We start from the raw sequence: 26475 nt of genomic DNA on the forward strand, positions 1-26475 counted from the left end.
GGACTTCAAAAAATTACAACCATACCATTATCATGCCTAAGAAGTTAAAAATAGTCCCTTACTGTCATCATATAGTCAATCTACCTGAAAATTTTTAAAAACCACCACTTTGTTATGACTAAAGTAGTGAGAGATTCTTGGGTAATAGGATGATATGCAGTCTAAGGAACAAATTGTATAAATAATCACAAGAAAAGTTTTAAAACAATAGGAGTAATTTATTTAGCTGTGCTTACTGCATGTAGATAACTATTAATACATTGGTAAACAATGTGTCTTTTTATATTTTAATAACTTTGCTATTTCTTTATTGTCATTATTTAAATTCAAAATGCAGTGTTCACCTATGCCTAATGATTTTTTTTAAAAATCTCTTATGCATTTTTGGGCTGAGCACAGGGAAAAAGTATGAACTGGATGCATAAAAGTCAGCATTTTGACATGTTTCCATAGGTTTCCATACTATGATACAATTAATATATTCTTCTAAAGCTATAAATACCTGAAGTAAAGTAAAAATGAGATATTAGGCATATGCTTTGTTAAATTAATAAAGCAGAGCAAATCCATTCTTAGAATTTCAGTAGTAGAAATAATTTTTGTGCTCTTAAAGATATATGTTAATTTTTTTTTTTTTTTTTTTTTTTTTGAGATGGAGTCTCTCTCTGTTGCCCAGGCTGGAGTGCAGTGGCCAGATCTCAGCTCACTGCAAGCTCCGCCTCCCGGGTTCATGCCATTCTCCTGCCTCAGCCTCCCGAGTAGCTGGGACTAGAGGCACCTGCCACCTCGCCCGGCTAGTTTTTTGTATTTTTTAGTAGAGACGAGGTTTCACCGTGTTAGCCAGGATGGTCTCGATCTCCTGACCTCGTGATCTGCCTGCCTTGGCCTCCCAAAGTGCGGGGATTACAGGCTTGAGCCACCACGCCTGGCCGATATATGTTAATTTTTAATGAAAAGTGCTAAATCCTCCAAGTCTCTGCATAATTTATTCCTGTTATAATTTTTACCATATGAGGATGTAACAGAGAGAATGCAGGGAACAGCAAAAAAGTTTACTTGGCTGAAAGATTAGTTTATCAGGAATCAGAGTGCAAGGTGAAGGTGAGGGGTAAAAGGGGTCCATTTGATGAAGCCCATGAGCAGGAATTCCAGCTTGGTTCCAGACTCCACTAACAAATTGCTAGAGGGTTCTGAAAAGACAAAGGACCTGGTGAGAGGTGCTTTGAGCTGGGGATTCAGATTGCTGCCTCCACACACTGTTAGGGGAGAGGGAACTAGGGGTGTAAAATGGGGGAAATTGAGGACTTGGTCCAGCACAAAGCCTAGACGGGGTTGTGCCTCTGTGGATGGAAAGGAATGAGAAGGGCAGAAAGAATGAAAGAAAGGTGAAGAAGGGGAGAGTCTGGGTGTGCAGGAAGGATAGGAGGCCAAGGTTGGGTCTGTAACGCAGGTGGGTTGTGGTGCCAAAACTGGTCACCTAGGGAAACTAGGTCAAGGGCATGTGTTGGTTGTGATCATGAAAATTCCTTTATTTCTATTCCCTATTAATCGTTGCAGGTTAAGTTAATAAATTACATGCTCATTTGTAGGATTTGAGACTTTTCACTCTTCTGGGCAATTCTTTCATGATGGGGCATTTAAAGGTTTAGAAATTATTGGGCTATTTCAAACATCAAGTGTATGAAATCTCATTATAGTAGATAAAGCCAGCCAGAATAACCAGGATTTCTCTCCTACTCCCAACTAACTAGGAAGAAAACCCATGGTATTTGAGTACCTTGTATAAAATTGTCTAGAAAGAAAATGTTTTTCTGTGTTTACGTAGAAAGATATTTGTAAATATTTGACATGACAGCTTTTTATCGGGTAGTCATTGTTTTAATTTTGCATTGTCTACAGTTTCTGTTTGTTGATGTTCAGCTGCTGTTTGAAAGGGCCATAGTTGGAGGAACCTACATTGAGGTAATATTGAATTAAACTATATATATATTATCCAGATAGATTGTGGAAGGAAATATTAGTCTAAGTTGTTTCTGGCATCTTTTCCTTAATCTCAAAATTATGTAACCTAAAAAGTAATGATATTTTTAGCAATATTGTATTGCAAATGTATACACATATTATGCATTAAATCAATTTGTCTACTAGCTTAGGTGTGTAACTACACTTTCCCTGGGAAAATGTTTTCTTCAGCTAAAATAACTAAATTATAAATTTCATTCTCAATTAGAGATGTTTTTTGCAGACATGGAATAAATGAAGATCCTCTGTTGTCCTAAATCTGTGTTCATGTTTAATTTGTTAAAGAAAATTGAGACACCTTAATAACAATAGTTTCAGTGTAACTGTACTGAAGAAAGTAGTGTGGATACAGATAGTCTGCTAACCCAGAGGCCATTTTTCATGAAGTTTCAATACCTAAAATGTTTCTGGAAATGAGTAAGAAGAGAAATTATCCCCAATCAGAGAAAACAATGTGCAAAAGTCTTTTGAGTACATCTGTGCTACATTCAGAGGGAAACCCCCTAGTTTTTAATCTCCGCCCATTTAGCACTATTTTAAACATTCCAACATCGTTGTTTTTCTCATTTTCCATCCCGTAGCATATTAGGGAAAACAAATTAGAATGAGCGAGATTTTGTAGACACAGGAATTCTAGTAACAAACAGTAAGAAGGGCAGTGGCTGGCTAACAAACTGATAGGGAGGGGACAGGAAATTTGTTAAAAAACAGACACAGGCATTAGAAATGCCTTGCAATTTGGAACTTTTAGTGCAGGGCAAAGATCCATAGCCATAAACAAGGGTAGTCCCAGAGGACACTGCTATGATACTGTTGTTCTTAATAGTATCCCTGAATCATCCAGAAAAGTTCAGTTATAAGATGATTGAAATCTTTAAAAAAATGTTTTACAGTAAAAAAATGAGAATCACAGATACAGGTGTATCTGGGCAGGTGTATCTTTGATTACACCTAGAGATAAGCGTTTCAGTTATCTAAAATACTTTTATGAAACACTGCGTTACAAGATGAGACTGGATAAATGAGCTGTACTCATAAATACAAAACAAGTTGAATTAATTTGATCTTACTGTTGGTTACTTTTCTTAATCACCCCTCTCCTTGAGTACCATTTATTTTTCCTTGCTTTCTGGCTTACCTGTACATTACATAGATACGTACTATTTGGTGTATATGTATGTAATACCTCCCTTATGTTCAGATTTGTAATAGGAAAGACCATCATGCTTTTTGCTCTCTATAGGATTCATCAGTCCACGTGCCCTGCGTGTCCACTGCTGGGCATTCCTTCCCCTGATGGGGCTCCATGCCCTATTCCTGTCCCTACTTGGACTGAACCTATGGCTGCCAATTCTTGCTTGTCTCAAGGCAAGGTATTTAAGGCTATTGATTCCCACCCTTCCTCTCATTCTTGTAATTTTTGGTTACTGACTAAAAGAGAAACCCTTTACTGGGTATTATAGCCTTTCTATTGGCCATATATTCTATTGGCTCCTGTTACTATGAACCATACTTTCAGCTCTGTCCTTTATTCTGAGACTGGTGTTCCATTGCATTCCAGCTCTCTTGTATCCTCATTTTCCAAATATAACTGAATCACAGCTCTTTCCCTCAACCTCAGGCCTATACACTGCTTATGAGAAGGTTCATCCATCCATTCATTCAACAAGTATTTCGGTGTCTGTTACATGTCAAGCACTGTTTCAGGTGCCAGGGAAGCAGCAGTGCACAAAACAGAAGAAGATCCCTGCCCCTAAGTAGCATATATTATAGCACATTCTTGGGGTCACAGAGGGCCAGACCGTAAACAAGTTAATTTAGAATATTGGTGAAATACATATAAATATATATAACACTGAAAAGTACGATGGAGGAAAGTGAAGCAAGGTAAGGGAAGTGCGTGTTCATGGGGTGGTGACATTTTAGCAGGGATCTGAGGAAAGTGAAGGAATGAGCCGTGGCAGATATCTGGAGGAAAAGAACTACAGGTTGTGGGGACAGTGGTTTCCAATACCTTGAGGCAGGGCATTCTTGGTGTGTTCAAGGAAGGACAAGGGGATCAATGCGGCTGAAGCTAAGTATGAGAAGTGAGGCCGGGCATGGTGGCGCACGCCTGTAATCCCAGCACTTTGGGAAGCTGAGGCAGGTGGATCCACCTGAGGTCAGGAGTTTGAGCCCAGCCTGGGTGTGTGCCTGTAGTCCCAGATACTTGGGAAGCTGAGTCAAGAGAATCACTTGAACCCAGGATGCAGAGGTTGCAGTGAGCCGAGATTGCACCACTGCACTCCAGCCTGGGCAACAGAGAGAGACTCGGTCTCAAAAAAAAAAAAAAGAAAAAAGAAAAAAAAGAAGTGAGAAGAAGGAAAGGTCAGAGATCAGAGAGGTAGTCAGGGCCCAGATCATGTAAGGCCGTAGAGCCCATTATAAGAACTTTGACTTTTACTGAGAGTGAGGTGGGAAAATATTGGTGCATTTTAAACAGAGAAGGGACATGACTTGGGTTTTTGTTTTGTTGTTTTTAATGTGAGGAAGACGTTAAAGATGGACAAAGATGAAGTCAGGGAGACCAGCTAAGAGGCTACTGCAGCAATCCAGATAAGACAGAACAGTGGCTTGGGCCACCGTTAAAGTAAAGTATTTGGATTAGAAAATGGGGTAGTCAGGATTTGTTCATGAATTTTATGTAGAAAGAAATGGAGGCTTTCTTCCATATTTAAAGGTCTGGGTGGACTGGCCAGGATTCCCTTATCTGTCCATTGCCACATTTGAATCTGTTAATTTTTCACTTCCATAGGAAAATGAAACAAAACTCTCCTTTTTTGAACATCTCACTCTTGGGCTTTGTTGCCTTTGCCTTTCTTAGTCCTCTTTGTCTGTTGTTCTTCACTTCAATCCCACATGCCTTAGGGACTTTGACGTTTCTCCATCCTCACTCCTGCTGTTGCTCTGGGAGACTTCCAAGTCCCTTCAGATGCCAACTTGTGAGTGGCCTTTTTCCTTGTCTGACTCAACTGTGATAACCTTTACAGCACTGTAACCACCTGCCTTCATGACCAATCTCTGAGCCTTATCACCTAGAAATATGCCAAGAAGATATAATTAACTCTACTATCTCGTTTTCAAGCCACAGTCTCTGGCTGCTCAACTCTCTTATACCTTCCTCTCTTCACTCTTACAGAGACTATAATTTTCCCTTGGTCTCTTAATTTTTTATTTATCCTACCTCCATATTTATCTAATTCCAAATTAATCCTACAGTCATCCTCTGCATGGATACCCAGGCAGCTGAACAGTATGGTGGAAAACTGGGTAAAATGGTAAATGGATCAGTTTGTGATTTCCAGTCTTGTCTCAATCCTGACCAGCATTACTTAAGTATTTCACTCAGTGACTCTCAATCTTGGCTGCATACTAGAGTCAACTGGGAACTTAAAAAAATCCTAGGGCCCAGGCTACGGAGGCCAGTTAAATCTGAAATTTGGAGGCAGAACCTCATCAGTAGTTCTTCATGTTCTTTAGGTGATTCTAATGTGCAACTAAGATTGAGAACCACTACTTTAAACTTGTTCTGGAAGGATTTTCAGTTTCCATTTCCCTGAAAAGCTATTCTATTCTTTCACTAATCTCTAAAAAACCCTCTACCTAACTCCGTTTTATAAACCGTTGGCAATTGATCCCGCCTCCTACTTGCTAGAAAAATTGAAGCATCTATTGGTGAATCCTCTTTAATTTTTAGTCTCCATTTAGTCAACTATACATTTAATTAGCGCCTAGATAAGCCAGGCACTGTGGTAGGTATTGGGCATAGAGTGGTAAATGGGACAGGTATAGTCCATGCCTTCCTGGTGCTTATGGTCTAGCCCTGCATCCAGGCAGGTTAATTAGGCAATTACTGGACATGGTAAGTGCTACGGGCACATGTAGGAAGGGCCCTAATCCAGACTTAGGCCCTGGAGAAGGCTTCCTCCCCTTTAGTAACTCATCTATTTCACATCCTTCTTTCCTGTTTTCCTTCTTGGAGGAGTATCACCCTTGCTTCAGTAGAGGGAGAATGCTGCCTTGTAGGGCTTCTGTCCATCCCCTCTCATTTTCTCCTCTAGACCTTCATTGGTTGTTCCTTCTTGTTTCTCTGTATTCTTTCATCCCCTCACTACAAAAATACTCAAGCTGTTATCACCTTAAGACCAATAAAACTTGATTTTGCCTCTCCTTCTCTTCTGGCCTTCACCGCCAGGCTTCTTGAACAAGACCTGTTCAATGCCTTCTATTAATCACCTGCCTTTGCATTTTGGCTTCAGCCTTATCATTGCTTAATTTCCCCTTCCTTCCAGTCACAGAATATATGACTGAATCACAGCTCTTTCCCTCAACCTCAGGCCCATACACTGCTTATGAGAAGGTTCATCCATTCATTCATTCAACAAGTATTTCGGTGTCTGTTACATGTCAAGCACTGTTTCAGGTGCCAGAGAGGCAGCAGTGCACAAAACAAAAGAAGATCCCTGCCCCCAAGTAGCTTATATTATAGTGCATTCTTGGGGGCAGAGAGGGCCAGACTATAAACAAGTAAATTTAGAATATTGGTGAATTTGCTGAAGACCATTCAACTCTATGCACTGAACCTTTCTGGTACATTTGACCCTGTTCATCCCTGCCTCCCTCTTCAGAATTTTTCCCACTTTTGTTTTCGTGATTCTGCATGTACTGAGTTCTCCTCGTGTCTTTTTGACTCTTTCTTTTTTGTCTTCTTTGTGAGATTCCATCTTCTGGCCCACCCTTTAAATGATGGTATTCTCCAGGCATTTTTCTTTAGACCACTATTGTTCTCATGCATCTATTACTGTGGTTTTAATCACCATCTAGATGTGAAGTTCCAAAAGCTGTATCCTTAGCCTTGACCTTCCTCCCAAGTGTCTGCTAAACATCTCCACCTGAATGTCCCCTGGGCTTGTCACATTGGGATTTACTTCACCAAACTATCTCTGCCCTTGTTCAGGCCTGTAAGGATTTATCACTGGGATGATTGGAATGAAACCCCACTCAGTCTCCTTGCTCTTAGGCTCACCCCTCACATTCATCCTTTGCATAGCTGATTTGCCTATAGCTAAAGCTTGCACTCAGGGGATTCTTCTGGTACAGGCTTGGGGTTGTCAGTGGGTAGCACTCTGGTGACCTGTGTGGTTGAGCTCTTTTACATATTGAGCTTCTGAATAATATTTCACCTTTTCAGCACTTCCTATTGCCTATGCAATGTCTTTCACACTCTTCCTCATTTGCACTCCTTTCTCAGTGCATTTGCCATCCTATCACCCCAAAGTACCCAATTCCTACTCTTCACCCAGAAACAGCTCAGTCTCACATCTTTCACAAATCCTTCTTATCATTCACATCTTCATTTGTTTATTCACTGATATTTATTAGACACTTGCATTGTCCCAGGCAGCAAACAACATTCCCCAAAGGAGGAAGGTAAGAACATGCCTGAAGGCATTAGAGAAGTGCTTCTCAAACTATCTGTGGTGATAGACCAACTGGGTTTTCAATTTGTTTTTTTTCTTTTTTTCCCTATCGTGGATCAGTCAATGGTCCTATTGCACATAATGAATATGCAGGTTGCACCACCTGTGACTCACCTCACAAATTCAGCAGCACTTGAACTGGTCTATGTCTTGTTCAACAGGCGTCACATCCTTGGATGTCACAGCAATGTCAAATTGCTATAAACATTTCTAAATGCTTACACTTGATTTCTGGACTTAGCTGGTACCAATCTAGTAACAAACAATTTGTACATCAGTACTGGTCACAGGCCACTGCCCTAGAGTGTTTGCTATAGGTGCCATGGTAGGAGAGGGGACAGCTTATGTCAGGGGCTCAGAAGAGACTGGACAGTTTGCCTGGGTGGTTTAGCTGTAAGGAGAACAGAAAGCATGTTAGAGGAAGGCAGAATTGTAAAAAGTGAACTAGGCTTCCCAGCCAGCCGAACAAGGATTTTTAGTCATGAACAGAAACTGGAGCATAGATAGAGGGGGAAGGAGGAGCACTTAGGCCTGCTGAGTTGGAGGATAGAGGGGACATGGTAGAAAAGGTTGCTGTAAGGCAAGAGATGAGGCTAGAGAGTCACGTGGGGTTGAGATCATTCATTCAGCGAATACTTTTTGGGAATCAACCATGTGCCAGACTCTGCCTAGGCACTGGGGTTAGAAGTCCAGCAGGGACAGTTTTTCTCTACTAGAGATTAGAAGGGTGCTAAGCATCACCAAAGAGTTAGACTTTTTAGTAACTTTAGGCAGTCTTTGAAGGATTTTGAAGTAGAGCATGGTGTGATTGCTTTAATCCTTGGGAAGATGACTCTGGTGGCCTTGTGTACAATGGATGGCTGTTCATTTAGGAAAGTTAGTTGAAAGGTGATTTCAGTAATCTTGGCCACACAAAGAATGAAGTGAACTAGGCAGTAATTATAATTATTACTCAAATTTACTAAGAACTTGGTATAGGGCTTAAAGCTACAGCATACTAAAAACAGATAATTCACTAAGCAGAGAAGAAAACATCAGCACAAGACAGACTTATCAGTAGACAAACTTATTAGTTCACTTCCTTCTGTGTGTGGCCAAGAGATGATAAAGCTCAGGAAGTAGCAGTCAGGAAGTCAGGAAGTACCCCTCAGGAAGTTGAGGGGAGGAAGTGGGGTTGAAGGAAAGGAAAAGGGACTTTTAGGAGAAATATCATAAAGGTGGTATACACCACAGGTCTTAAGGGATCAGTGAAGTTTAAGGATGGCTCACAGTTTCTGATTTGTGATAAGGTTCATGGTCCAACTCATTGAGAGAATGCATAATAGAAGGGGAGGGTATTGGAGGAGTGAGAAGTCATGAATCTAAAGATGTCATACCAGTTAGGTGCCTCTCTGTGCTCCTGTAATGCTTTGTGCTAACTTCTTGCATAGAATTGTCCATTGGGCTGAAGTACTTGTGAGCTCCTTGAGAATGTGTACCCGTTTTTCTATCCCAGACATGGGGCACAGGGCCTGACATGTGAAACAGGCTTAACAAATGGTTCTTAAACTAAACTGAAAGATAGTGTATTAGTTTTCTATTGCTGCTGTAACAAATCACCACAAACTTTTTAAGTTCATTGAAATAACACGAATGTATTATCTCACAGTTCTGTAGGTCAGAATTCCAGGTTGGCACAGCTGGTTTTTCTGCTCTGTGTTTCACAGGCCCAATTAAGGTGTTGGTCAATTGGGCTCTTATTAGGAGGCTCCTTTTGGAGCTCCAGTGGGAGCTTGGAATCCATTTCTAAGCTCATTCAGGTTGTTGGCAGGATTTACTTTTTTTGTGGCTGTAGGACAGAGGTTCCTGTTTCCAGGCTGTCTGTCAGAGGCCACCCTTATCTCCTAGGAACCTCTCCCCAGTCTTTGAATGTGAGCCAGTCCATCCCAGAGTCAGCAAAGTTGCATTGAATATTCATGCTTCAAATCCTTCTTCCAGCCAGAGACAGTTCTCTACTTTAAAGGATGCATTTGATTACATCGGGCCCATTGTGATAATCCAGGGTAACTCTCTATTTTAAGGTCTATAAATTTAATTACATCTGTAGAAACCCTTTTGAACATATTGGTGGGGAGGGGTGAGCATCATTTTGTCTACTACAATGGTAGTTATCCACCAAGTCATGTAGGCATTATGATTGTGGTTTTTTCTTTTTGTTTGTTTGTTTTCGAGACAGAGTCTCACTCTGTCACCCTAGCTGGAGTGCAGTGGCTCAATCTCGGCTCACTGCAACCTCCACCTCCTAGGTTCAAGTGATTCTTGTGCTTCAGCCTTCTGAGTAGCCGGGATTATAGGCGCCCGCCAGCCACTACACCCAGCTAATTTTTGTATTTTTAGTAGAGACGGAGTTTCACCATATTGGTCAGGCTGGTCTCAAACTCCTGACCTCAGGTGATCCACCCTCCTCGGCCTCCCAAAGTGCTGGGATTACAGGCATGAGCCACCGTTCCCAGCCTGTGATCGTGGTTCTTAAACACGTATGCATTGTAGGACCTCTCATTTGTACAGGGAAGCAAAAGGAGACTGAATTTGCTCAGTGTCAGAAGGGAATGGGAACAGAGATAGATCATGACCCTTCAGCTTCCACTCTTTCTTCTATGAGTACATTGTCCATCTCATCCATCTGTCTATCCATCTATCCCATCTATTCAACTAGTAGTCATTCATTCATTAATTCATAAACATTTGAGTAGCTGCTTTTTTAAAAGAGTCTATGCTAGGTTGAGAAATGAGGAAGAAAGTGAGATACAAAGATAATACCTGATTTCTGTCAGTTCGTTTTTAGTATATTGAGGTCTATATCAAGTTTTCTTTTCTTTTCTGTTTCTTTCTTTCTCTTTCTTTCTTTCTCTCTCTTTCTCTCTCTCTCCCCCCCCCCTCCCCCCACCTTTCTTTATTTTTTAAATTTTGAGATGGAGTCTTACCCTGTTGCCCAGGCCGAAGTGCGGTGGCGCAATATCTCAGCCCACTGTAACCTCCGCCTCCCAGGTTCAAACAATTCTCCTGTCTCAGCCTCCCTAGTAGCTGGGATTACATGTGCCCACCACCATGCCCAGCTAATTTTTTTGGATTTTTAGTAGAGACAGGGTTTCACCATGTTGACTAGGCTGGTCTCGAACTCCTGACCTCGTGATACACCCACCTCAGCCTCCCGAAGTGCTGGGTTTACAGGCATGAGCCACCATGCCCAGCCTCAAATTTTCTTAAGTCTATGCTGTCTACTGATAAGTTTGTCTTATGTTGATGTTTTCTTCTCTGTGTAGTGAATTATCTGTTTTTAGTATGCTATAGCTTCAAGCCCTGTACCAAGTTCTCAGTAAATGTGAGTAATTATTATAATTACTGTTTAGTTTACTTCCTTCTATGTATGGCCATAAAATTTAGGAACCATTACTACACATATCTTATCGTTGCTTTCATTTTTAACTTTATTCAAGTAACCAGTGTTACAGTTGCTTATTACTCTTTCCAGAGATCTGTGCATATACAAGGAAGCATTTGTCTTGTGTCTGGCATTAATTATATATTTTAGTGATTATTCCATAGCAGCATAGGTAAAGCTATTTCATTCCTTTATTCTTTTAATAACCTTTTTTTTTTTTTTTTTTTTTTTTTTTTTTGAGATGGAGCCTCACTCTATTGCCCAGTCTGGAGCGCAGTAGTGCAATCTCGGCTCACTGCAACCTCTGCCTCCTGGGTTCAAGCAATTCTACTGCCTCAGCCTCCAGAGTAGCTGGGATTACAGGTACCCACCACCACGCCTAGCTAATTTTTGTATTTTTAGTACAGACGGTGTTTCATCATGTTGGCCAGGCTGTTCTCGAACTCCTGACCTCAAGTGATCCACCTGCCTCAGCCTCCCAAAGTGCTGGGATTCCAGATGTGAGCCATCACACCTGGCCCTTTTTATAACTTTATTCCTTTTTTATGGCATAGTATTCCATTGTTCAAATATACCAGTTTTTTTAAACAAGTCTCATATTGGTGGACATTTGGATTGTTTCCACTTCTTTTGCTATTAAAAGATTGCTACAATAAAAAATCTCCCGTGTTTATCTTTCATGCAAGTATAAGTATATATATGTGTGTATATATATGGTGTGTATATATGGTATATATATGGTGTGTGTATATATGGTATATACATATGGTGTGCATATATGGTATGTATATGTATATATACACACACCATATTTATACACACACCATACATATACACACACCATATATACACATATACATATACACACACACACACCATTTGTTTTATAGTTGATATTGCCAAATCACTCCCATAGAGGTTGTACCAGTTCACATTCCCATCAGCAATGTATGAGAGTGCCTGTTTCTCCACACCTTGACTAACAAAGTGTGTTATCAGACTTTATGGTCTTAGCCAGTCTGATAAGTAAAAATGATATTTCACTCTAATTTAAATTTGCACTTGTCACATTGTTGAGTAACATTGGGCATCTTTTTGAATACATTTTAGAGCTATTTGTATTTCCTTTTCTGTGAGCCCTCTGTTTTTTGTGTCTTTTTTTTCATTTCTCTCCTGAGACATGTTGAGTTTTTTTTTTTTTTTTAATTTGTTGAAAGCCTTTATATATCAGAGAAAGTAATGTTTTGGAATATGAGATACTTACATTTTTCTTTCAGTTTGATTTCTCTTTTGATTTTGTGTGCTTAAGCTTTTCACTGTATAAATATTTAAAGTGGTCATATTTAATCTTTACATCTGTGACTTCTATGTTTTGTGTCATTGTTGGAAAAGCCTGCCTCATTCCAGTATTATAAAATAATTATCTCAGGTTTACCAATTATTTAATTTTTAATTTTGAAATAATTATAGATTCACAAAAAGTTGCAACATTACTACAGAGGGATCTGTGTACTTTTCATTCAGTTTCCCCCAAACACCAGGTATTTTTATAATTTCATTTTTACATTTGAATGTTTTATTTATCTGAAATTTGTTTTAATATGAGATATGGATTTCAATTTATTCTTTTCCAATTGGCTATCCATTGATCCTCACATAATTTGTTGAATAATCTGTATTTTCCCCAATAATTTAAAATGCATGTGTATCTATCATCAACTAATTCCTGCATCTACTGGTTAATTTCTTAAATATTTAAAGTATCAACTGGAAGAGAAGTTGCCATGGCATTATCATTGTACATTTTTTCAAGGTCCACATGTTGAAATAACCAGTGCTGACTTTGTTTCAAAAATCCGTTTATAGTGTAATTTGGCCTATTTGGCTAGAACTGTGTGGTCTTGTGGGTTGTGGTGGGGTATAGGTAAATAACATTTATTCTTTGCCCTCCAGAAGTTCACCTTGTCTTATTGATCCCAATCTATTCAGGTGAAGTCTTTAGACTATGTAGTGCTTAAAGTTAACCAATTAATCCTCCCTATACTCTTTTTTTTTTTTTTTTTTTTTGAGATGGAGTCTTGCTCTGTTGCTCAGGCTGGAGTGCAGTGACGTGATCTTGGCTCACTGCAACCGCCATCTCCTCCGAATCCTGGTAGCAATTCTCCTACCTCAACCTCCTGAGTAGCCGGGACTACAGGGGCCCTCCACCATGCCTGGCTAATTTTTGTATTTTTAGTAGAGACGGGGATTCATCATGTTGACCAGGTTGGTCTCGAACTCTTGACCTCAAGTGATCCACCTGCCTTGGCCTCCCAAAGTGCTGGGATTACAGGGGTGAGCCACCGCGCCCGGCCCTTCCCAAAACTCTTTTAAATGACATATATTATCTCCATTTTGTAGATAATAGAGACTCAAAGATTAAAGTCGCTCTGATATCCAGTCACAGAGCAAGTTGGCAGAGCTCAAACCCAGGTTCTGGTCTTTTGATTACTAGTGTTATTCCATACCATTCCAGGACATGCCTCAGATCTGCCCAAGATGTCTTTTCACTCCATTGACCTCAGATAAAAACTACCATAACTTGTGAGCTACACATAACTCTACTATTCCATCTTTGCTTTAGCAAACCTAAAGACTTTCACCATTTTTATTTTATTTTTAAAATAAATGTTAAACAACATGGTGAAACCCCATCTCTACTAAAAAGAAATACAAAAATTAGCCAGGCATGGTGGTGCACACCTGTAATCCCAGCTATTTGGGAAGCTGAGGCAGGAGAATCGCTTGAGCCCGGGAGGCAGAGGTTGCAGTGAGCTGAGATAGTGCCATTGCATTCCAGCCTGGATAACAGAACGAGACTCTGTCTTGAAAAAAATAAATAAATTTTATTGTGTATATTTGCGTAATGTAATGTGAACATCACATTACAATGTGATGTTCATTTTTAGTTCCTCCTTTTTAATGAAAGGGTTAAGCAAAGGTAGATAACTTCTGCAAGGTTTTTGTGATTTCACTCTGAGTGATGCTAAAGGAAAATGAAATACTCATCTGCTTATTTCATTACCTGAATGTAAGTAGTAGATTTAGTGTATATTTAGGTTATTTAGATTTAGGTAATTCTAAAATTCTTTCCCAGCTGTATGATTCTTGCTAGTATTTTCCATAGTTTTATGTTCCCATATAGGAGGAAATGAACAAAAACATTTAAAGAATGATAAGTATTTTCATGTGGGTTATTTAGAGGGAAAACATGCTACAAATTCCTTAATCCAATTAAAATCACGCTTGTTATGAAAAGTCATGTGGGCTGATTATTGTATAATAGTAGTTTTGATTTCAGTTCATTATATATCAGCTTAGTAGCATATGTTTAAAGGCTACCACTTAAAATTCTGTATATACTTAGAATTTAAGACTATCAGCTCATATGCTTTGTTAGGTCCTCTTATAGTTTCCTGGCAATTAGTTGCAATGTAGTTCATGTGATGTTTTTCATGGGATAGGGATTTTAGGAGCAGTAAATGGGGATGGGGTGGAGGTGAGTCTCCAGCCCTGTATTTTCTGCCTACCATTCACAATTAAGCCCAGCATAGTGCTTAGTGTGCTGTTAATAAATGTTGGTTGATTGACAAAATTCATTTCACCATCTTGTTCTTACTGCCCTTCACACTGGGAAGCTGTGTGCTATCATGACGAGCATAGACTGGAACCCTGAACTTTGAACACTTCCTCTACAGCTTAATAACTATGTGATCTGGAGCAAGTTCCTTAACTTCTCCGAGCTTCAGTTTCCTTATTTCTCTGATAGAGCTGCTAGGAAGATTGAATGTGATAATGTCAGTGGAATACCTAGCACAGTACATGACCCAGAGCCTTCAGTTAGTGGGCGTTGTTGTTATTCTCTTGGATAACTTGGGTAGCAACTCACTGTACTCCTTTGCCTCAAGAAGTAGAGGCTGTGTGTGGTATGCTGGGTCAGCTCCCTTTGTTTCAAGAAAACTCTGCAATCTTCTCACAGAATCTGTTAACACCTCTTTGACTTTTGAGCAATACTCCAGGATGACTACTGAGGCTGGATGAGAAGGCTGATTGTCACCTGTGGTTCTGCTTCTTCCTTATGCATTTTTGACCCATTTCACAGATTTCATAATAACTCATTATGAAAATTTTATTCTTTTCAGAACCACCAATTTTTAAAACTTCAATCAAGACAGCTTTCTTATTGCAAAAGATTTCGATAATGAGGATTCCAGGTTGGTACAGGCTGATCTGGGCAACTGAGAAGTCTTTCCGACCTTTGTCAGAGAAGTAACTTAGCTGAGTTCGTTCTTGTTGCCACCTTGCTTTTGAGCCTCTTGGTTAATGTATGAAAGCAGAGGAACTGCTTTCATCTGAGGCAGACAGTGGCAAAGTTCCCATGGCAGGAAATGTTTGTTCTTATAAATCTCATACGTGGTGGTCACAAGGGAGACCTTCGTATTTTGTTTTGCTTGTCTGGGCTTTACCATAATTTGATGATTGTTTCAGTGTTTTTGCCTGAGAACTAACTGTCTAAGAGAAAAGACTGTGATGCACTTGCCCTTAGGGACCTTCTTAGTCAGCCCCAATCTACCTGTCCAGTTTTAGCTCCCGCTTCTCCTCTTGGCAAATCTGTTTTGTACTACAACCAGGCTAGTGGTCTTTTAAAAAGTGTTCTCTGAAGTAACAATCCCTGTTTCTGTTGACAGAAAAAAAATATGATAGAAACAAAGACAAAGAGTTGATGACTCCTGAGATTGGGAGGGAGGAATAGGAGCAGGTGAGAAATAACTTACTGAAGGGAAATAGAGATTTTTGTATCGGAGGGCAGTAGGGAGTGTTGAATGAGAAGAGTGGAGTCAGATAGTGGAGCTGAGAACTTGGGACTTGATGTAATTTAAAATAGGGAAAGGGGAAAAGGTGATGAAAGTGGTATTTTAGGACTATTTTTTTCTCTTAACAAGATTAACCCTAAGCATAGATTTAAGAGATATACGAGTAGAGGCAAGAGTTATCCAGGCCCAGTTATAGTAATACACGTGTCAACTGAAGTTCTGGTTGTTAGCAGTAAGAATTGTGGGGAACATTTTCACTTGAGAAAAGTCAAGTTGTAACAACTCACAGGTTGGAGGTGAAAGAACACAGTCAAAGATGATTCCGATGGTTTGGAGTAAAAGAAAAGTCAAGCCATTAACACCTGTGAAGGCGATGGATAAAGAAACCTGTTGGTTGAAGACAGAAGCTGGGCAAGATGAGTTCCTTCTGGGATTAGTTAGGCTTCCTGTGATGGTGGAATATCCAAATTATAATGTTTATCAGCAGTTGGAAAAAATGGACTCTGGCATGGATGAAAGGTTGGGGTTCAGAGTGTAGACTTAGGAGTGATTGCCATTTTTTTAGGAGCAAGTACATAGAAAGAAAAGAGAGCACCAAGGATTGAGGGGAGAAATCCTCCAGTGCAGGGGTATGAAGAAAAGAACCAATGAAACAAAAGAAGCAAGAGCTAAATGATGGAAAGGCTTGAAGCCAGTGCGATGAATGCTATACTGTGGAAGCCAAGGTCAGGGCTGTGAGAAGGAAGGAGAGGTCAACAATGAGGGACTGCAGGCAGATCAGAGTAGACAAAAACTTAGGAGAAGCCTTCGGGTTTAGCAAGAGGGAGGTTCCTAACCTTTGTTTATAATTCCAGTGAGAGAGGAAACCTTTAACCAAGCAAGATGGTTACCTGAGAAGAGTCACACGTTCCATCAGGCATCCCTTTTCTGGATGCTGTGATCCAGAATCCCTGCCATGCTGAATCACAGTCTGTCAGATCTACTGAAGAACAATCCCTTTCCTTTATTTCATTATTATATGCCTATTCTTTTTTTTTTCCAATTAAATTTTGCAGCTTGTCCTCTCCAGCCTAGAGAGGGCTTGTCACTATTGTTATTTAACAACATAGGTCACAACCAGTAAAACTTTTTTCTATTCTAACACATTTTCTGATGAAAATTAAATATATACCAAGCAATAAATTTAGTTCTCTATTGTCAAACTTAACAGCAAGAAACTCTTTGTTAAACATTGAACTGTTTCATTTCCTCTCAAGATAGCATTTTATTCTTTATATTTCCTTTTCTTTTATTTATTTATTTATTTATTTTGAGAGATAGGATCTTGTTATGTTGCTTAGGCTGCAGTGCAGTGGCACAGTCATTGCTTATTGTAACCTCAAACTACTGGGCTTCAGTGATCCTCTTGCCTTGGTCTCCTGAGTAACTGGGACAACAGGTGTGTGCCATCATGCCCAGTTAATTTTTTAAAAACAATTTTGTAGAGATGAGGTCTCTCTGTGCTGTCCAGGCTGGTTTCAAACTCCTGGTCTCAAGCAATCCTCCTGCCTCAGCCGCCAAAATTCGTACCTGGAATTATATTTCTCTTTTATGTTATTTTTCTAAAATTTAGATTAAGATTGAGATTAGGTGTCTTACCCTTTATGTTGCTATAAGAGAATACTAAAGAATGGGTCATTTATAAGAAAAAATTTATTTCTTACAGTTCTGGAGGCTGAAGTCCAAGGCCAAGGGGCCACATCTGGTGAGGGCCTTCTTGCTGGTGGGACTCTCTACAAAGTCCTCAGATGGTACAAGGCATCACATGGTGAGGGGGCTCATGAAAGTTGGCTAGACTGGCTTTTATAACAGACTCACTCTCCTGGTAAGTAATTCACTCCCTCCATAACCCATTAATTACTACTCAACAATAAAAAGAAAAAGGCTATTGATACAACATGGATGTCTTAAAAATCATATCTCCGACTACAGGATATGGCGGGGTCCAGGCACTGTGCGGCTGGGCCCCCAGCTCTGGGGCCATGCCACAGAACCGCTTACTGCTGCAGCTTTTGGGGTCACCCGGCCGCCTCTGTTACAGTCTTCCCCCACATCAGAAGGTTCCATTGCCTTCTCTTTCCCCCACAATGCAGTCAGGCACCATAGCCTATTGGGAAAAAAAAGAGGGGGGCAAAATCAACGAAGGTGACCTAATTGCAGAAGTTGAAACTGATAAAGCCACTGTTGGATTTGAGAGCCTGGAGGAGTGTTATATGGCAAAGATACTTGTTGCTGAAGGTACCAGGGATGTTCCCATTGGAGCGATCATCTGTATCACAGTTGGCAAGCCTGAGGATATTGAGGCTTTTAAAAATTATACATTGGATTCCTCGGCAGCACCAACCCCTGTTGCCACTGCTTCACCACCTACACCTTCTGCTCAGGCTCCTGGTAGCTCATATCCCCCTCACATGCAGGTATTACTTCCTGCCCTCTCTCCCACCATGACCATGGGCACAGTTCAGAGATGGGAAAAAAAAGTGGGTGAGAAGCTAAGTGAAGGAGAATTACTGGCAGAGATAGAGACTGACAAAGCCATTATAGGTTTTGAAGTACAGGAAGAAGGTTATCTGGCAAAAATCCTGGTCCCTGAAGGCACAAGAGATGTCCCTCTAGGAACCCCACTCTGTATCATTGTAGAAAAAGAGGCAGATATATCAGCATTTGCTGACTATAGGCCAACTGAAGTAACAGATTTAAAACCACAAGCACCACCACCTACCCCACCCCCGGTGGCCACTGTTCCTCCAACTCCCCAGCCTTTAGCTCCTACACCTTCAGCACCCTGCCCAGCTACTCCTGCTGGACCAAAGGGAAGGGTGTTTGTTAGTCCTCTTGCAAAGAAGTTGGCAGTAGAGAAAGGGATTGATCTTACACAAGTAAAAGGTACAGGACCAGATGGTAGAATCACCAAGAAGGATATTGACTCTTTTGTGCCTAGTAAAGCTGCTCCTGCTCCAGCAGCTGTTGTGCCTCCCACAGGTCCTGGAATGGCACCAGTTCCTACAGATGTCTTCACAGATATCCCAATTAGCAACATTCATCAGGTTATTGCACAACGATTAATGCAATCAAAGCAAACCATACCTCATTATTACCTTTCTATAGATGTAAATATGGGAGAAGTTTTGTTGGTACAGAAAGAATTTAATAAGATTTTAGAGTTATTAAGGGAGAAGGGAGAAGCAAAATTTCTGTCAATGACTTCATCATAAAAGCTTCAGCTTTGGCATGTCTAAAAGTTCCCGAAGCAAATTCCTCTTGGATGGACACAGTTATGAGACAAAATCACATTGTTGATATCAGCGTTGCAGTCAGTACTCCTATAGGACTCATCACACCTATTGTGTTTAATGCACATATAAAAGGGCTGGAAACCATTACTAATGATGTTGTTTCTTTAGCAACCAAAGCAAGAGAGGGTAAACTACAGCCACACGAATTCCAGGGTGGCACTTTTACAATCTCCAATTTAGGAATGTTTGGAATTAAGAATTTCTCTGCTATTATTAACCTACCTCAAGCATGTATTTTGGCAATTAGTGCTTCAGAGGATAAACTGGTTCCCACAGATAATGAAAAAGGGTTTGATGTGGCTAGCATGATGTCTGTTACACTCAGTTGTGATCACCAGGTGGTGGATGGAGCAGTTAGAGACCAGTGGCTTGCTGAGTTTAGAAAGTACCTTGAAAAACCTATCACCATGTTGTTGTAACTAACTCAATAGAAAGAAAAGAGAGCACCAAAGATTGAGGGGAGAAATCTTCCAGTGCAGGGGTATGAAGTGCAGGGGTATGAAGAAAATACTCTCCCAGGTCACAATGATTCATTCTTATCAAGATATTTATGTATTAAACAGGTGGTTCGTTTTATTTTAACCAGTTATTTTTATTATTGTGTCTGTCCAGATAAGTTATTTATAATGGACATTACTGAATTTTTTAAATGCCAATTACACCCAAATATTGTGCACATTTAATAATCAGACACCAGATTTTTAGCTCTGTACTCCTAATTAAGGGACATGTGGCCTTGCCTAGCCCTCTGGTGATAAGTACTTCCACTAGGAAATGTAGAATAGGTAGAATTGTGGTTCCCTAAAGAAAAGGACATAAAGGTAACCCGGATGGAACCTTGAAGTTCTGAAATTTAATCTCCTAAACTGTTCTCCTTAGATGTGAGAGAAGGAGAAATCAGGAAAATTAATTCTCGTAGGAGAAGGGCTTGAACTGAAGCTTTACTTTAGAATTTAACCCTGGTTTGAAATTTTCCATTATATGATCTTGGTTTATCATCGATGGGAAGGGTAGAAAACTTCAAGGAAAATAAGTGAAATTTTCAAAGTCAACATTTTGTTAGACCTTTTCAGCTGATTGTTTATTTTTCTGTGAATCCCTATACACGGTTGTTTCCCTTCCTCTTGAGATAATCTAAATATAAACCAGCCACTTGATATAAATGAAAAAAATATATATATACATCCGTGAAGACAAAGGTTGATGGCCTTTGTGTGAGTTATATGGGCCCCAGTTTTTCAGTTTCTAATCTTTTATTCTTGGTATGTCATTATTTATTTATTTTTATTTTTACCTTTTCCATTTCCCCTTTCAGGAATATGTCATTATTTATTAGTCTAACAAAATGTAGTGGGAAAGAGGAAGGTGCCTGCTACTTATCAGAAAATAAGTCAGATAGACTACTTGAGAAAGACACTGAAGCCAATAAAGAGAAACACTTAGAATGCCCAGTATGCTAATGACTATACTGTCTTCTACACTATATATAGTACTATATATATATATATAGTATGTGCATATACACACACATACGATATACTATTTTTTCCTTCTAGGTATGAATGATCATAGTTCAAATGAATAAAATGCAGCTAATTCACAAAGTTTTTTTTAATAAAAAAGTACAACTGACCTTAATGAAAACGCATTCCTCAAGTTTTTGAAAACCAATCTCAGTGAAGAAAATCTTTTGAGAATATCAAATACAGCCTCTCAGTAAAGGGCAGAAGCACAAATAGAATACAGTTAGATAACAGCTGAGAGGTTGACCTTGTCATGTGAGTTATTTACAGATAAATATACCTTATTTACTTATTCTTCTAAGTTAAAATTGAAACTGACAAAATTGGGCCTTCTTACTGCCCAGTAGAGCTATGAGAATTTCTTTACTGATTGATGAATACCATGGATATTTAGTCCTTGACTCACCTCCCCTGAGTCAGTACTGTACACAATACAAATTTGCTTAAGAAACCCTTCCACCCTACTATACAAGAACTTACAAAATTCTAGGTGAGGTGAAATATATCTGCAAATGAAATGCAGTATAATGACTCCCAAATATAGAGGTATGTGCAGGAGTTAGAACCAAAATATTAATAAACTAGTGTGGTATGGATGTCCAATGAATCAGATCAGATGCCAGCCCTGAAAAACTGTCCTGCCTGTCCTAAAGCACAAGAGTGGAATATCAGTACTGGTTACATATAATGTGCTGTAGGATTGCATATTTGTATATTTTAGTAATTATTGATTCCACTGAATAATCATGTATAGGTAATGGGCTAATCTATCTTCAGTTTTGAATAAAATAATGTTTCTAACATGAATTCTCTGTAGAAGCTTTTTTTTTTTTTCTTTTGAGATGAAGTCTCTCTCTGTCATCCAGGCTGGAGTGCAGTGGCGCGATCTCGGCTCACTGCAAGCTCTGCCTCCCAGGTTCAAGCCATTCTCCTACCTCAGCCTCCCGAGTAGCTGGGACTACAGGCATCTGCCATCACGCCCGGCTAATTTTTCTTGTATTTTTTAGTAGAGGCGGGGTTTCACCGTGTTAGCCAGGATGGTCTCAATCTCCTGACCTCGTGATCCGCCCGCCTCGGCTTCTCAAAGTGCTGGGATTACTGGCTGAGCCACCGCGCCCGGCCTTTGTGGAAGCTTTTTAAACAGAAGTTTAGATAAGCAGTGGGCTTAGAAAAATCCACATGAAAAGCCTTTAATAAATGAATGAATTCACCATCTCCCTTTCCCTTCAGTATGTGATTCCAGTGTCCAGGTCCTCACCCATGAATGGGAAATGAAGGTATGTGTTAAGTATTAAAATATAACAGGAGGAGGATCCTAGGGGTACTGCCTTAAACTGGGCCAAACTGCTTCTTTTGTTCTTCTGCCCACAAATGTTTTCCTTCATACTATAAGAAATGCTCCATTTTCTTAAGTACCTAAAACATTCAAAGATTCATTTGTGTTAACAAGCATTGTCTTAAAAAACAAAACCAGAAAATCATAGTGCTGTGTTTCCCTAAGTGTGGTTGAAGGACCACCTAAATGAGATTGCCTGTGGGGGAGGCCCTGGAAATATCTTTCACCAAGTACCTCAGGAAAGCCTAATGTACATTCAAGCTTCAGAATTAATGATGAAATTACTTTCTTTCCATTATGTAGCCAACATGTGTTGCAGTTTAATAAACTGACTTTTTGTTTGTTTGTTTGAGGAGAGTTAGGCAGTTGTGTACTTGGGACATTTTTGGTGGATTTAAGGCCTTGATGGATTTAGGACAGAATGAGATCCCTGGGTGTAAGGGATCTTACACCCTTCTGTTCCTTCCTTCTGTTGCGCCGATCATCTCTCCATTTCTCAAAACTAGAACGCCAGCTAAAACGTACTCAGACGGTGGGCTAAGTCAGTGTCTGTGGCTTATCTAGAAAACTACCTATTATGCTTTTGTTTCAGTGAAATACTTACTGTGAATTTCCAGCTGACTGAAATGCAAATATGCTTTAGAACCCTAGCTGGTTTAGGTTGAGTGCAGGTGCTAAAATAAGGACTTTATCTTGCGTGCCTGCTTTGCATTTGTGGCCAGTGGAACTTCACTTGAGGCTATGGTTTCTCTATTTTCCTACTTTTTTCTGGTTTCCTGTGAAATCAAAGCTTTCGCCTTAGGCATATCCATAAACACTCGTGCAATTTCAGCTTCTCCTCTTCCACCAACTTTTCTTGGCCTTACAAACGTATTCAAGATGTTTTCGTCCTTGAAATAAGTCTGTCCTCCTCTCTACTACCTTCTTTCTTCCTCCTGTAAATAAGTATCTTGAGTAACTGGATCATAGAAAGGGAGTGATCCCGGAAGTCGGTTGAGCTGAGTGTTGGATCCAACTCTTTCTTGAAAAATCCTTCAGAACTTCAGTCATCACAGCTAGACAAACTCTAGAAGTCCCTCCAGTTCAAACCTTCCTCTGGGATGAGTTTATATTTATCAAGACAAGCTACTTTCAATGCCTCCTCACTCCTTGGAGCCTAGGTTTGATTTCTGCCACCCAACTGTGTATTATACTGTAGAAGTTTATAAATTATTAGCTAGTTTCATAATTCAGTAGGTTTTTTCTTCATATTCACTCAACACTGAAGAACTAGTGTTCTTCTTTAGATTCTTTGACACTACCAATACCAGTTGTCATCCTTAACATTTTCTTTTTTCAATTTTTAAACATTTTAAAATAGAGTTGTCAGACATACACAGAAGTAGAGATTAACACCCATGTACTATCATCAATCATTCTCAAAAATTGTCAACATTTCACCAGTCTCTTAATACTATTCTTTAAAGAAAAAAATCATTCTGTTCTCATAACATTTCCATCACCCTCCAGAATTCTCTTGTGCTGTGCTTTGTAGTGAACCCCCCTCCATCCTCCAACCCCAGGCAACCTCTGACACATTCTCTATCTTTATAGTTTCGCTTTCTCCAGAATTTCATAAATGAATTTTATAGTATGTATTCTTTGGAGTCTGGCTTATTTCACTTAACAGAAATACAGTTCAGATTCATCCATGTTGTATCAGTAGCCTTTTTCTTTTTATTGCTGCATAGTAATTCATTGAATGGATATACCACTGTTTATCCATTTATTAGTCAAAGAAAATTTCAGTTGTTTATTATTTTGGGTGACTATGAATAAAGTCACTGTAAACATTTATATACAAGTTTTGGAATGAATATAAGTCTTTCTCTTGGGTTAATATTAAGGGTAAAATTGCTGGGTCATGTGCTAAGCATATGGGATTTTAATAAGAATTGTGTTGATCAATTTAGGAGAATTGATAACAATATTAAGTTTTCCAAACCATGAACATGGTATCACTTACCATTTATTTAGGTTTTCTTTGATTTCTTTAATTTGATTTTTCTGCATAGATGCATAAGAATTTTTTTCGTATTCTTTGAGTTCATCAATTTAATCAGGATTTGTCTTGCTATTGATTGTTATGCATCGGATTTTCTTACAATTTTGTTTTCTCAGTCTGTCTATAAAGTCAGTAGGAAATTATTTTTTGTTATGTATTTGAATATGTTACTTTTTCTTTTGTTGAATCCTGTACTTTAGAAAGACCAATTACCCTTGTTTAGGATCATCTTTCCCCACCCCCCTTTTTTTTTTACATATATATTGCTTTAACCTTTATCATTTTCATTTGAACGCTTCAGTTTTTCTCCTATACCTAGAAATCACTGCTTGGCTCTGAATACTCTGTTTCTGGCTGTTTCTGATTTATTTTTTAGTGTGCTAATGATGCTTCGGTCCTCAATTTGTTTCATTGGTTCTACAGTCTCCCATTCCATTTTATTCTTTTATCATTTTATGAATACATGTTTTTAACTCAAAACACTTCTGGAGAATTTCCTTTTGTTCCTTTAGTTACCTTTTGTTGTTCTTGGTTCTTTTTTGTCTTCTGGGTCCTTTTTGCTTTGCTTTCTTTCCCCTTACAGTTTATTTATAAAGTTTTCCAGTGATTTTTTTTTTTCATCAAATGAATATTAGGGCACCTCTAGTCAGACTTGCTCTGATACAATTTGGGTGCTTTGCTGTCTCTTTCCCTCAGTATTTTTGAGCCAGTTTGTTTTTTCTCACTGAGCAATAGTTTGAGGGCTGATAATTTCAGTTCATAGTCATTTTTTCCTGTAGCCTGAGGACATGAAAAGTGAAAGAAAGAATTCAGGAACCTGGGTTGTATTTTCACTTTTAAGTAGTTTTCAATATTCATACCAAGATTCATTCCACCTCATAGGTTGTATCCCATTCCCTTTAAGGCATTTTTATCTGTTCACTAGTATATGGAGTTTCCATAATCAGAATCAATCCTGTTGTTCCGTTCACCACCTGGAGAAAAAAAAAATTAGGATTGTTACTCCATTTGCTTCTTCTCCGATGTGGGGTTGCTTGTGAGGATTCTCAGGCTCTTTTGCATCCCCAGCGCAGCTGGAGGAAGAGGCCGTGTTGGGTTAGGATCCCTGCCATGTTGTGGACGCTACTGTGCTCCCAACCCTTTCCTGGGCCACAGTGTTTTGCAATTTAGAACATTTGTGTGTAGCCCTTCCTTATTTGGTTGCCTCTCTGAAATTTTGTGGGCAGTTTTTCTTTTGACCATTTATTTTTCTTTTTTCTGTATTTGCAGCTGCTACCAATACCAAAGTAGAAGCTCCCTTCTGCAGCTCTCTGACTTGCTTCTTTATGTTTGTCCCTGGATTCTCTTTCTATTCCCCAACATGGGTGTTCCCTGAGGGGCTGCCTTCCTGTGAACATAAAGATGGCAGTTCATAAGCCAAGGAAAGAGACCACAAACAGTTCCTTCAGCCCTCAGAAGGAACCGACCCTACCAACACTTTGGTTTTAGACTTCTAGCATCCAGAATTGTGAGACAATAAATTTCTGTTACTTTTTTTTTTTCTTCATCATTTCTTCTTCTTTTTTTGCAGTATTTGAAGCTCCTACCAGGCAGCTTCTTTCTGCACCTTTCTGGCTGTTGCTTCTTTAAATTTGTCTCAGCTGCTCTTCCTGATTCCTAAACACTGGTGTCCCCTAAGTGTTACCCTTTGCCATGTCTCCTCCTATATTGTTTCTCACAGAGATTTAGTCTGCTCCCACAACAATGATTGCTTCTGTTTATAGGTAACCCTGGCCTTAATCCTGGGCTCCAATTTTGGATTTTTCTTCAGGTTGAGTGAACATCTTCACTTTGGTGTATTAGTTTGCTACAACTGCTGTAATAAAGTGACATAAACTAGATAGTTTAAGCAACAGATGTTTATTACCTCATAGTTCTGAAGATGAGAAATCTGAAATCCAAGTGTTGGTAGGGTTGGTTCTCTCTGAGGGCTGTGAGGAAAGGATCTGTTCAGGCCTCTCCCCTTGGCTTATAGGTGGGTGTTCTTCCTGTGTGCATGTCTATGTCTGAATTTCCCCTTTTTATAAAGACCCCAGTCATAGTGGATTAGGGACCACGTAATGACCTCATTATAATTTGATAACTTCTGGAAAGACTCTTTCTCCAGATAAGGTCATATCCTGAAGAACTGGAGGTTAGGACTTTAACATGGAAATGTTGGGAAGACACAATTCAATCCATAACACTTGGATATTTCCTCATACCACACATATTTCTTGCTACATGCCAGGCGTTGGTCTAGGCCCTGGGAACACGGAGGTGATGAGGCTCAGTCTCTTTCCTCTTCGTGAGTAGAAAACATAAGAATAGATTTGCAATACTGTATACAGGAAGTGCTCTCATAGATGAGAGATTCTTTTGAGGATACCTTAGTGGCACACCT

The 26475-nt window shown here is 39.5% G+C and overlaps 1 protein-coding gene and 1 pseudogene across 5 annotated transcripts in view; both read left to right on the top strand.

Annotated features, from left to right (window-relative positions):
* Positions 1-26475, top strand: part of ELOVL7 (ELOVL fatty acid elongase 7) — a 92336-nt gene that overhangs the window by 15502 nt on the left and 50359 nt on the right. For 2 of the 5 annotated variants that reach the window (XM_038010412.2, XM_073014744.1), the window contains exon 2: positions 17521-17679. The exons of 2 other annotated variants lie outside the window; for them this stretch is intronic. The gene's annotated coding sequence lies outside the window, so the exon portion shown is untranslated. Of the gene's footprint in view, positions 1-15143; positions 15216-17520; positions 17680-26475 lie in introns of all 5 variants that reach the window. One more of the 5 variants, XM_038010411.2, reaches the window with a different exon arrangement.
* Positions 17822-19584, top strand: LOC103222041 (dihydrolipoyllysine-residue acetyltransferase component of pyruvate dehydrogenase complex, mitochondrial pseudogene; annotated as a pseudogene).

Source organism: Chlorocebus sabaeus, chromosome 4 (genome assembly GCF_047675955.1).
Source record: "Chlorocebus sabaeus isolate Y175 chromosome 4, mChlSab1.0.hap1, whole genome shotgun sequence".
Lineage (NCBI taxonomy): Eukaryota > Metazoa > Chordata > Mammalia > Primates > Cercopithecidae > Chlorocebus > Chlorocebus sabaeus.